This window comes from Beta vulgaris, chromosome 2 (genome assembly GCF_026745355.1).
Source record: "Beta vulgaris subsp. vulgaris cultivar EL10 chromosome 2, EL10.2, whole genome shotgun sequence".
In the NCBI taxonomy this organism is placed as follows: Eukaryota; Viridiplantae; Streptophyta; class Magnoliopsida; order Caryophyllales; family Amaranthaceae; genus Beta; species Beta vulgaris.
In genome coordinates, this window is record NC_079203.1 from 37,468,864 (window position 1) to 37,482,586 (window position 13,723).

The window sequence follows — 13,723 nt, forward strand, 5'->3', positions numbered from 1 at the left end:
TAAGCCATATTAGCTTTTTGTGGGCAAGGTAAGAAAAAACTTTTCATTTCTTTTCTTTTTCTTGAATCCACTTTATTCTATTTTACTCATGTCTGATGTCTTGTCTTGTGGCTATGTTTTTGCGTACTCATCTCTTGCACTGAAACTGCTAATGTTTAAATTACATTGAAGTTTTGCTTACTATAGCATATTAGTCATGTACTTCTCATAATCTTTCTGTCATAGCACCCTGCTCTAGCACTAAGGCTTCCTATTTGCGATTCTTGCCCTTGGTGTTTTATTATTCTTCATGTTATAACGGATGTGAGAGAGAAACAAATAATGAATGCAAAAATAATAAAAACAGATAACAGATTTACGTGGTTCACCAATTTGGCTACATCCACGGCAGAGAGAGAGAGAATATTTTATTATGTGAGGAAAACCAGATTACAGAGAGAATAGAGTGAATTTCGTAGTCTAAAACCCTAAGATATAAATAATGTATTTATATCCCGTCAGAAAAACGCGTTTCCGCGTTTACCGGGCAGCCGCCCGATCGGGCGGTAATTATTTCCTTCCCCAGCTTCGTTGCGCGCCCGGTCGGGCGAAGTCGCCCAGTCGTAGTTACGGTACTTCGCCCGATCGGGCGAACACGCCCAGAGCCATCGGGTGAGTCTCCTTTTCACTTCCAGCTTTCTCTCGTTGCGGGCCCGATCGGGCGGCCTCGCCCGACCCGATCGGGCGGTACCCCGAAATTCCCTTTTGATGCATTTCGTCGAACACCTTCGATGCACAATGATTCAAGGCATATTTTTACAAATCTCCACCTTGACTTGAATCCTCTCACAATAACCAGAAAAACAGATGCATTTATCACAATGCCCAGAATCTCCCAAACACCAGATTTGTCCCAAAAGACAACCAGAACAGATTAGTCCCTAAGGACCCCAGAATTTCCCAAGGAGGGCAATTAAGAATCACGAACATTGAGTAAGTCCAAACAATGTTGAAACTTACTCTGCGGAACCGGCTTGGTGAACATATCAGCAGGATTATCAGCAGTTCCTACCTTTTTCACCTTAATCCTAGTCTCACTCCTCAGGAAATGGTATCTCACATCAATATGTTTAGTCCTCTCATGATGGACTTGATCCTTAGCTAAACATATTGCACTCAGACTGTCACAGTACACAGTAGCCTGATCATGATGTAACCCAAGATCACTAACTAGTCCCTTTAGCCATATTCCCTCTTTAGCAGCTGCTGTCAATGCCATGTACTCTGCTTCAGTAGTAGACAAAGTAACTGTAGCCTGCAAAGTTGCCTTCCAACTAACGACAGAACCACCAAGAGTAAATACATAACCAGTCATTGACCTCCTACTGTCAAAATCTCCAGCATAATCAGAATCCGAATAACCAGTGACTAAACACTGGGTATCATTCCCATAAATGAGACCAACATCAGAAGTACCTCTTATTACCGAAAAATCCTCTTGACTGCCTGCCAATGCTCCTTACGAGGATCACCCATGAACCTACTAACAACACTGACTGCATGTGCAAGATCCGACCTAGTGCAAACCATAGTGTACATCAAACTCCCTACTGCACTAACATAAGGAACCCGACTCATGTACTCCTTCTCCTCAGCAGTTTTGGGTGCAAAAGCCACATACAAATGATTATTTGAAGCACTTAGAGTGTCTATAGGCTTTGCAGTTGTCATGCTAAACCTTGTCAGAATCTTCTGAATATAACCTTTCTGTGACAAGAAAAGTTTCTTCTGAGATCTTTCCCTATAGATCTCCATCCCCAAAATCTTCTTTGCAGCACCCAAATCTTTCATCTCAAACTCAGCACTGAGAAGACCCTTCAACCTCTGAATATCAGACTTAGCCTTAGCAGCTATAAGCATATCATCTACATACAGAACCAGGTTTATGAAAGAACCATCACCCAGGTTGTTATGGTACACACATCAATCATACTCACTTCTGTTGTAGCCCAACTCATTCATGTAGATGTCAAACCGCTTATACCACTGCCTAGGAGATTGCTTTAGCCCATACAAGGACTTGTTCAACCTGTAAACATAGTCTTCTTTTCCCAAAACTTGGAACCCAACTGGTTGTGTCATATAAATCTCTTCTTCCAACTCCCCATGTAGGAAAGCTGTTTTCACATCTAGTTGCTCAAGTTCAAGATCCTGATGTGCAACCATTGCTAGTAGCACCCTGATGGAAGTATGTCTGACTGCAGGTGAGAAAATCTCATTATAATCTACCCCTTCCCTTTGTGTGAACCCTCTTGCAACAACCCGAGCTTTATACTTAACCCCCTCAGTAGGTGAAGACCCTTCTTTCTTCCTGAAGACCCATTTGCATGTCACAATCTTCCTCTTCTTAGGACGTTTGACTAACTCCCAAGTCTGATTTTTATCTAGAGACTCCATCTCATCTCCCATTGCAGCAAGCCATAAAGTAGACTCACTTCCAAAAACAGCTTCTTTATATGTGGATGGCTCATGATTTTCAACCTCCACCTCCTCAGCAACCTGAACTGCATAGGCCACCATATCTTCAAAACCATACCTCTTTGGAGGCCCCACACCAACTCTTCTAGCTCTATCAAGTGCTATGCTTGGTTGATGAATTTCAGATGGCTGATAGCTAGATGGCTCTTCTTCATGTTGATCTTCTCCACCTTGGTGCTGTGATTCACACAACAAGAATGTCAGACTTTAACGTCCGCAAAAATCAGACGCTAAAAACACGGAATTGGACGCTAAATAAATTAGCGTCCGCCGACGGACGCTAAACAGCTGATGCAAAACCCATGGTCGCTAATTCTCCAAATAGCGTCCGCAACGCGGACGCTAAATATTTAGCGTCCGATTTTAAGAATTTAGCGACCGCTTCCTCAAGGAGTCACTAATTAGCGACCGCCAGCGGCAGACTCTAATTAGCGACCGCCTTGGCAGTCGCTAATTAGCGACCGACAGGTACAGTCGCTAATTAGCGACCGCCTAGGCGGTCGCTAATTTCCCTGGCAGTCGCTAATTTCCCTGGCAGTCGCTAATTTCCCTGGCAGTCGCTAATTTCCCTGGCAGTCGCTAATCAATGTCTCTGGCAGTCACAAACCCTACTCTTGGAAGCTTTTTTCTTTTGATTAATTGATATCAAATGTAATAAGATATGAAATGATGCAAATACCATACTTCTTTTATTAAGGCAAACAAATTAATCAATTCAATTATTATTGATAATAAATGTAGATACAAGTGAAAAAATAATTCTAGAACTAAATTCTAGTATACTTAGAACAAAATCTAATACAAATCTCATATAATTACATGTACACTAATTTAAACTCCACAACCAAAATCTAGAACAAAACTAAATATTTTGAGTCACCAAGGACTTTAGAAATGCAGCCCACCCACCACCCATCATTATAAAGAGCATCAACTTCTTCAAACTACTTGAACTTGTGGACTTTTCCTGCCTTTGGAGGATGTGGTCTGATGTGCAGGGCATCAGCTGTCCTTCCCAATCACCTCAAGAACATTTGCAGTGAACCAAGCACCCTCAAAACCATCCTCGTCACTGCTCAAAAAGCTTCCTTTGCTGAAATTCTTCTCTTCTTTCTCCTTGTTAATCATTTCTTCTGTTCTGCAGTTTAAGTGCTAATCGTTACCTAAATTGTAAATCCATAATTCCAACTTCATTCATGCTGGATCTTATTTGTTTTGTTGCCTTGTGAGCTTAAGTAGAGGTTAAAGCAATTTTGGTTGCTTAGCAATGAAGGTTGATCTTCTTCTTAGCCTTGTTTGAGTTTTTTTCCAGAAGGTGTACATTAGTAGTGAGTACTGCTTTGCATGATAGTTACTTTGTAATTAAAAACTAGAAATACATGTCAGCAAATATCTTAAGAGGTACACAGTATTAGTTTGAAATAACAGAGTAATAACTTCACTAGTATTCTTAAATTTCATTTTTCCTTGCAATGCTCCATAAATCATCGACGGCAAATACCATCAATGATTCCAAGTATCCTACTAGAGACACTGTCCACAGGTCCTTTTCAAAGATTCGGTATCCAAATAGAAGTTGTGCATCAAAATGACAAGAAAAACTGTAATGAACTTCAGCTAATATTCAGCAGACATTTAAATAAATCCGAAAATATTTTCCAGACACTGAATTCCCTATAATTATGTACATGCCTCTCAACCAAATATTCTTGCTTATCAAAAGAAGGTATGGAGGAATATCATGAAATACAGTAACCATAGCACAGACTCATTAAAAAAACTAGATAGCAAGAAACATACCGAATCTTTAGCATCAGGCTCCACAACCTCTCTCTTCACTCTGTTTCGAACAGATAAAGGACTGCACCAAATAAAACAACAATATGAAGACCCAAAATAGAGGTGTCAAATAAAGAGGTTAAAATGTGAAAACAAGCAAAACAAATGAATTTTACGCACCGATCTTCAATCTCCATATCAGAATCTGGATCCCATCTTTCATCTGGATCTTGCTGATCTTCGTCATCCTGAACAGTAGGCAGAAACTTCAAGGTATATGCTTATAATAATGATAAGTGGCATGTAAAAATACTATGGGAAAGAGGGCATAATCAGCTTTCCTGTAGCAAAATCAAACATAGAATATCCAGAACCATTTTCTTTCAGTTACTTACGAGTCAGTCCTAAAGGAAAAAGCATATCATTTGACCTTTTTAATTTAATGTTCCTAGCTTGAAGAGGTGAGTGATTATAATTTAATTCCCTTACATTGCATGTCAGTGTACAAAAGGGATGATGATTCTTGTTACTAAACCTCTTTGCAGTGCATTGCACACATACTGCCCACCATGTACCCAGCCACCAAACTACAAACATGATAAAACTTAACCAATTTGAGTAACCAAATCATGAATATTTTTCCAAAATTAAATGCAGCAACATTTTCAGAATTCATACAAAAAAATTAAAAATTGAGAGAATTAATGTTAGAAACATACAGTACAACAACAATGCCATCAGAACAATTGATTCCAAACCAAGAACAATGATCTAAATCACCATCTTCAGAAATCCAACTAGAAAGAGAATTCAAGGGATCTCTCACCACCCTTTCTTTAAACCTCAACAAAGCCATCCCTGTAAAAAATTCAACATAATTTGAGCTTAAACCCATAATTACCCATAAGATAAAGACAACATTTTTACAAAAAAAAAAGAACTTAAAATATCAGATTTACACAATTACCTTCAGAATTAAGGGAAGAACAAGGAAGAAGAAGCTGAAGATGAACCAACAGTAACAACAAGATGGGTAATTTCATCTTCATTCCATTGAAAACCCATAAATTATTTATCATCTTCAACCACTAAAACTCAGCAGAATTCTTCTGTAAATTTGTATCTATATCTGATATTTTCCCAAAAATAACCCACCCCTAAATTGATTTGAAAATAAATTTTACAGATTGATTCCTAAAAAGCGAAGAACGAAAAAAAAACGAACAACTGATTTCCAAAAAAGACGAAAATTCATGCCAAAAAAAAATAAAACCAAGTAGCCAAAAATAAAAACACACAAAACCAAAATCAAAATCGAGAAAATACACACAAAATCAAAATCTCATAAAATCGAAAACTCAAAAAAATTAAGAAAAATCGAAAAACAAAAAAATTTAAAAAAAATCTTACGAAATTCAGATCTAGGAAAAATCGAAAACCCAAGAACAAAAAAACACAAAACGAAATTAAAAAAAATAAAGAAAATCGAGAAAATAAACTACATAATCAACAATCAAAACTAAAAAAAAATAACAAATTTATTAGTTAAATCTGAATAGAAATACCTGATTTCGTGAGATCTGAAAGAAAGAAAGAGCACGAAAATGTGAGATGAGAGTGAGGAAGAGAGAGAAACGTGAGATGAGGGTGAGAGAGAGAGAGGCGTGGGTTATTGTTGATAGTATGGTCGACTGGACTTTTTTTTATACCTCTTATTTAGCATCCGTCAATCGGACGGTATTATAACTTCGCGGACGCTAATTAGCGTCCGTTTAAAAGAACGGACGCCAAATCTCAAAAAGCGGACGCTAATTTGCATCTGTTCTTTACCGGACGCTAATGTTAAATTTACCGTCCGCTTACATCGTCGGACGCTAAATTCAGACGCTATAAAGGCGGATTCTTGTTGTGTCACTCTCAGCCTGAGTGACTTGCAGCTCCACCTGTTTATCAACATCTCCACTGACAGACACCACAGTAGACTTCACAGGAGAGTTGAGCATGAAATTTTCATCAAATATTACATTCCTACTAAGTACAACACGATTTTCAGAAGGTGACCATACTCTATAGCCCTTAACTCCACTCCCAAAACCCACAAATACACCCTTCTTAGCTCTAGCTTCTAGTAGTTTTCCCTCATTTACATGATAATAAACAGTAGAACCAAAAACTCTCAACAAAGAGTAATCTGCAGGCTTACCAGACCACACCTCATAAGATGTCTTGCAGTCAATACCTGTATGGGGTCCCCGATTGATCAGATAACAAGCTGTATTTACAGCTTCTCCAAAAACCTCCTAGCCATCGCATTTGAGAGCATGCACCTTGCTCTCTCCAGTAGTGTCTGATTCATGCGTTCTGCAACTCCATTCTGTTGTGGCGTGTTTCTAACACTATGATGGCGAGTAATCCCTTCATTTTTGCAGAATCATCGAACTCAGACCAACAGAACTCCAGACCATTATCAGTTCGCAGCAACCTTTTGACCTTCCTTTCAACTTGATTTTCCACTAAAGCCTTCCACTGTTTGAAATTATTGAAGGCATCACTTTTGTGCTTCATTATAATCACCCAAGTCATTCTTGAATAGTCATCAATCATCGCACAAAATACCTGTGACCTCCAATAGATGCAACTCGGGAAGGTCCCAACAATCAGAGTGAATATAATCAAGAGTACCTTTAGTTGTATGAACCGCCTTTGGAAACTTGCTGCGATGAAGCTTCCCAAACACACAGTGTTCACAAAACTCTAGGTCTGCACCTTGTGCCCACATAGAAGATCCCTTTTTGACCGAATTTGCATCCCTCTTTCACCCATGTGCCCAAGTCTCATATGCCACAACTTGGTCAACTCCTCCTTGTGAATCTCAGATGATGCAACAGCAGCAGAACCTGTCACAGTAGACCCCTGAAGAATATATAAGGTACCAACTTTAATACCTTTCAGAACCACCTTTGAACCCTTGTAGACACTCATAGCTCCACCTTCACCTTGAAAACTGAACCCCTTGTATCTAGTAGACTCAAAGATATCAGATTCTTTGTCATTAATGGAACATGCCTAACTTCGTTCAAGGTACATAATGTACCATCATGAGTCCTCACCCTTATAGAGCCTATTCCAACTACTTTGCAGGCAGCACTGTTGCCATAGAAACATTGCCCCATCTATCTGCTTGTAAGTTGAGAACCACTCCCTGCATGGACTGATATGATACGATGCCCTAGAATCAAGAACCCACACATCCCTACAATGTGACTGGCTATTAACTACTAGGGCCAGATCTTCTTCAGAATCACCTCCAGTTTCTGCCAAAGCAGCAGAACCTTCACTCTTATCCTGCTGTTTCTTCTTCTTAGGACATTCATTCTTTCAGTGCCCCTTCTCCTTACAGTAATTATAGATATCAGTAGTTTTAGGACCCTTAGAATTCGAATTTTTAAAGTTCGTTTTCTTTTTACCAGATTTCTTTTGTCCCTTCCCTCCAGTAACTACTAATCCAGCAGCCTGATCCTGTACTTAACCAGAAGCCTTTGACGACTCTCTAGTATGCAGAGCAGATCTTACTTCTTCTAACGACAGACTATCTTTACCAACAATAAAGGAATCCACAAAATTCTCATATGATAGGCAAAGATACCAACAATATTAAAGCAGCATCCTCATCATCTACTTTAACATCAATATTTCGCAGATCTAGTAAGATGGTATTCAGTTTATCTAGATGATCCTTTAGAGACGTACCTTCCTGCATACGCAGGCTGAACAGACGTTGCTTCATCATCAACTTGTTGGTTAGAGATTTTGTCATATACAAACTCTCTAATTTCAACCATAGACCAGATGCGGTTTCCTCCTCCGCGACTTCAGTGATTATGTCATCTTCCAGACACAACATAATCGTTGAATGAGCCTTCTCCTCCAGAACGACCATCTCAGCGGTGACTGAATCCATTGCTTTCTTTGCCAACGGTGCCCACAACCCCTGTTGCTTCAGTAAAGCCCACGTCTTGATCTGCCACAGACTAAAACTATTTCTCCCAGTAAATTTATCGATTTTGACATTCACCCCAGACATCTTTCTCACACAGATCGAACACCAAAGCTCTTGATACCAATTTTTTATAACGGATGTGAGAGAGAAACAAATAATGAATGCAAAAACAATCGTTGAAATGGTTCTTTATCTGATTGAATTAATTTTCTCGATTATTGATTGATGTTTGAATTAGTAGATGGCTTGTTCTACTAAGAAACTTAGCTAAGTTAGCTTTCCTAAACGGATATTAATTGTGGAAATAGAGAGTGGTATTATTAAAACTAGCGTGGTGAATTATTAGAATTGAGTTATGAAAAGTTATAGCAGTTGTGAATTAATTTGCTAAACTTATGTTAATGTTTGAACCATTACTAGAATATTCTATGAAGTTGTGTTAATTAGATGAAAGTTTATACTAAAAGTGTATTGATGAACTATAAGAGTTAGTTTCTAAAAGAGTGTATAATCTGATTGGAATTGTTTAATGAGTTGAGTATCTTATGAATTAGACTTTAAAAATGGATTGACTTAATTAGTGAACTCACATAAAGTTGGAGAATAGTTTAACTAATTAGTATTAATAACATGAAGGCAGTTGGAATTAGTTTACTTTACCATGGACTAAATTATGAAGGTTGAGGTTATAATAGGGATGTCAATACGAAATATGTATTTGAGTTAATATAATAAGCATGTATCGATTGTTTATAATTCACAAAAATGGGATAGTATATGAGACTATTTAAGTATGTATAAGTTCGTGGATTACTTCCACGTAGTCTCGGTTATATAGCGGTTTAATCTAATCGGAATGAGATAGACTCACTTTATATGGTTATAATTGATTTTTGTTGTTGATTATATGAATTAGATTCCAACCAATGATATAATATGAACTATATTTAGTTACCTTGAAATAATCTTTGTGTAATGAGCTTTAAGTTATAGAATACAAGTTACTCTCGATAGCTAGTTCATTCTAGTTAAGAGATATATTGTGAGTTTTGTGGTTATTTCATAACCACTATCAGTGTTGTCGAGATAATTGTGGATTAATAATCATGAAGTGTAAGAGACTATAAGTTATTTATATATGCAAGAGTATAAGTTCGGCGTAAGTGGTTCAGTAACTCTCCTTAGTTAATTCTAAGAGAGAGACCTATATATTGTAAGTATTGTTGGGACTTGATAATTAATATTGTTGACAAGATGAATATAGATTGTTGAATATAAAAAGGAAAACTAGTATGAACAATGTATATGCAAAAGCAGGTAATGTGTAGAATTGACTTAGTAATTCTCATTAGTTAATTATAACTGAGAGACCTAGTGATATTGTTGTGGATATTTTATCGACATGATTAATAATTACTACCAGTTGTGGCTCACAAGCATTATGATGGTAATTGGAACTGAAAAGCATAGATGTATCAATTTGAAATACGTATTTATAAGAGTTAGATGTTAAATGATTATGGTTATCTACGAGGGAAATCACTTGGTTTGGTTTGTTATTCAAAGATCGTTATTAAGGATTCTAAATCATTGGATGAGTTATATGAATGATCTGATTGAGTCATGAACGATAATCGAAAGGAATTTGAAAGGGGAAAGTAGCCTCGTCTAAGTCGACGGACGAGGTGATATGAACAATGCCCCATGGACTGTGAACCTTGGGGGGCCCCACAGGGAAACCTGCCCATTACTCTGTGGGGCGATAATCGGGCGATATATCAGGTAATGTGAAACCTGTGGATGGCTGATGAAATCAGCGGAAAAATGTACTCCGGACTAGTCGCGGTTATTGGCCAAAAGTAAAGCGAATGGTTGGGTGACGACCCCCACTGTCGGAGTGTAACCTTTGTCTCCTCCGCCGCGTTCTCTTTCCCCCTGTTTAAAAAGAATGTTATCGCAATCGCAATGTATGAAAGTTATATTAATAAGGGATTCCCGATAAGAAATCGTATCGTGGTAAGTGGTTTCGATATTGAATTCCCGATCAGGAATCATATCAGGTAAGTTTTGAATGTTTATTCAGTATATGAATATGAATATGAATATTGATATTGATTTTCCTGATAAGGAAACATATCATGGTAAGCTACACGGATGTTGGATTCCTGATAAGGAATCATGACTTGTTATTGGATTCCCGATAAGGAATCGTTATGATGTAAGCTATGTTATTTATTGTCTGATAAGGGTTTGTTTATGACAGCATAAGGAAATAATTGATAGAGTAAAATGAATTAAAGGAAGTAAAATATATTGTTTATATCAAAGTTGGTGACCTCAAATTCCTATTATGGAATCGTGGTAAGTTGAAGGGTTAACTAAATGAGAATATAGTAACATGTCATTGTTGGGAGTCACCTTATTGTGTTTATTACTATGTGATTAACGATGTATTGTGAAACGAGGAATTGGATAGGCATATAATATGTGTGTTCAACAAGATTGTTGCTGCTAAGCATGCTATGATTGATGTGATTGTTAAACTTATGTTGACTGTTAAGTCGTTTGAAGTAAAAGCCACCAAAGCATGTGTTACTCTTGTTTACGGGTTAGTACTCATCTTTGCTGATGTGTATTTGTTGTTTTGTCATTTCTATGGCTTGTCACTTGGTGGATGGCAGTTTTCCTAAATATTTCAGGTTGAAGCCGAGAGTTAATCTTTTGCACGAGACGGTGTAGCATTTTAGTTGTTACGACCAAAGTGAGGACGCTTAACTTATAATAGTTAGTTCTCAAACTTTTGTTTAAATTCTTTATAATTAAGAGTCGTTAGTGCTCCTGATTCTTTGTTGGTTGTTGCTCCGCGGAAGCGTTGAGATTGATGAGCTTTGGGATTTGAAAATATTTTACCTATTGAAATTGTAACAGGTTCACTTTATTTCTCGCTTTAGCGATGTCCTATTTTCAAAGGAAACTTTGTCGGATTTTCCATAGAAATTTATGAGAATAAAGTTTGAGAATCAGAGTATTGTTGTAATATTTAATCAATTTGAATAGAGTTGAGAATTGAGTTCCACACTCTCCGATGTAGTTCGGTGAGTGTGATGGTAATAGTTCGGGTTATCTCGACTAAAGTCTCTTTCGCTATGCTTAATCCTTTGTAAGCTGGTCGAGGAAATTCGGGCTGTTACAGGAACAATACGATGTTGAGCTTTTTTATGTTAATTAATGCAGATTTGGACACATTTGTCTTTTTCTTTGTAGATTTTGTGAAAATATTATCGATGTGGTTAAATATGAAAGGTTTTACTTTTTAGATATTTTTTTTGGTAGTCTTAAGCTTCAAATGGAAATTTTTCCTTGAAAGTACAACTTAAGTTACAATGAACCGGAGTATTTTAGGTGAATTCAACCTATTTTAAAAAGTTAGATTGTCTTTAGATTTCAATAGTCACTTTGTTCTTAGTTTGGGTCTTATGTGAATTACTCTTTGCTATCTACTTATGTAATTCATTACTAATTTGAAGTTTGAATAAGCACCATGAAATCCTTCCATGAAGTTTTTTTTATTAATAATGTTAGTATAGAGTTAAGTGGCTACTCAAAAATATTTATAACTATAGGACATGTTGGAATGTTTTTCTATTCATTGTATACTGGAGGAAAATATAGTCATGTAACTAGGTTTGTATGGCATATACAAGTTGTTTTCTTTTATTATCCATAAATAAATAGAATTAGGTTAATTATTTGACCAACGTCAACACAAATCTAGCTCCCCTCTTTCGACACTAATCATTATTTAGAAAAGAAGAGTAAAATTGACACTTTCCCTTTACTCTTAGGGTTTATTTCAAAATTAAAGCATCCTATGACACTGGCTCGATGTTTATTACTTCCTTCAGCAAAGAATATAAAGTTGTTTTCAGATTTTCAGCCAAACATATTCAGAATTTGCTTGCCAATATAAACATCTAGCCTTTTTACATTTATTCTCACTTTACATGCATTCTCGTGCTAATATCAAATATAACACATATTCTAAGCCCTTGTACATTTCAATTTACTTGCTAGGCATTTGACACCATCTTCAATGAATTCATGACAGCAAGCTTTTACATCCAGATTACACCATCTAGATCAAGTTTCAAAAATAGGTTCCTCCAGTGGAAGCTTATATTCATTTTACGAGAATAGGCCAAAGCTCGATTTCAAAAGACTTTCAAAGGCATGTGAAATAACCACAAGTTAACAACAAGTTTCGATTTAAAACTCTTGTAAATTGTTAGCTTTAAGCTTAACTTTACCCTTCAAACAGGCAGAAGAATGTATATTGTCTGCCAATAGTATAGGAGTATGATAATTTGTGTATGCACGCCTTCATCTATTGTAATTCTTCTTTGTAATTCTAGTTGTTTTCCTCTTGTGAATGGGGTCATTGAACGTATGTTCGAATCCCACCGACATCCTCCCTTCATGGGTTTTTGATTCTGTGGCTAGTTGTGTGAGGGAATATAATAGATGTGAATCAAAATCTTTAATTTTTGATATCGTGATCAATGTTTGTAAGAAAAAGGGTTTCTTAATCGAAGCTGCTAATATGTTTTTGTGTGTCAAAGATGGTGATTTTTGATGCCCTAGTTTGCTTGTTGCAATTCTTTGTTGTCTGACTTATTGAAGAAGAGCATGATGGGTTATTTTTGGAGGATTTATGATAGAATTAGTGCATTAGTTATTTTGAGAAAGACATAATTATTTATGCGTGATGACATTGAAGTTATGGTCAATAAAATGCATTATACTTTGATTTTTATGATATAACTAATATACTTCAGCGCTTAACTAATATTCTTCAGCGTTTAACTAATATACTCCAGCGATTAACTAATATACTCCAGCGCTTAACTAATATACTTCAGCGCTTGACTAATATACTTTAGCGCTTGACTAATTTATCAAGAAGCAATTTAAAGCTAGTATAACTAATAGGTGCAAGCGCTTAACTAATTCTACTGCTGGTTTGATGCACGTGCGTGGTGTTAGCATGACATCAGTGGTCTCACGTTTACACTAACGTGAGACCACCTCTCCAAAAACGAACTCAAGTTGATATTATGAAAGTACACATTGAAGCAAATCTAATAAGATCCCACATGAGAAGGTTTTTTTTTGTATATATTAATGAGAATATTTGGTCAAAGATTTTAAAGATTGACACATCAAAAATGAAGTAGATACTATATTAAGAGACGGAGGAAGTATAAGTTTGTCGGCCTTCAATAACTAATAATGACAACTAATGTTTCACGTGTAACAACCAACAACAAATAGAAATGTTTTTCGTTATTAGTGAACAACGAGTTGATATACCATCGTTGATAAATCACAGCATAATGTTATCTCATTGTTAAAAGTAACGGCGAACGT

The 13,723-nt window shown here is 36.6% G+C and overlaps 1 long non-coding RNA gene across 1 annotated transcript; it reads right to left on the reverse strand.

Annotated features, from left to right (window-relative positions):
- Nucleotides 1-3,860: 3,860 nt before the first annotated feature.
- LOC125495199 (uncharacterized) lies at nt 3,861-7,306 on the reverse strand. The gene is made up of 3 exons (XR_007271888.2): nt 5,264-7,306; nt 4,477-5,154; nt 3,861-4,378 (listed from the first exon to the last, which is right to left on the reverse strand). It is a non-coding gene; the product is annotated as an uncharacterized LOC125495199 (long non-coding RNA).
- Nucleotides 7,307-13,723: the final 6,417 nt, after the last annotated feature.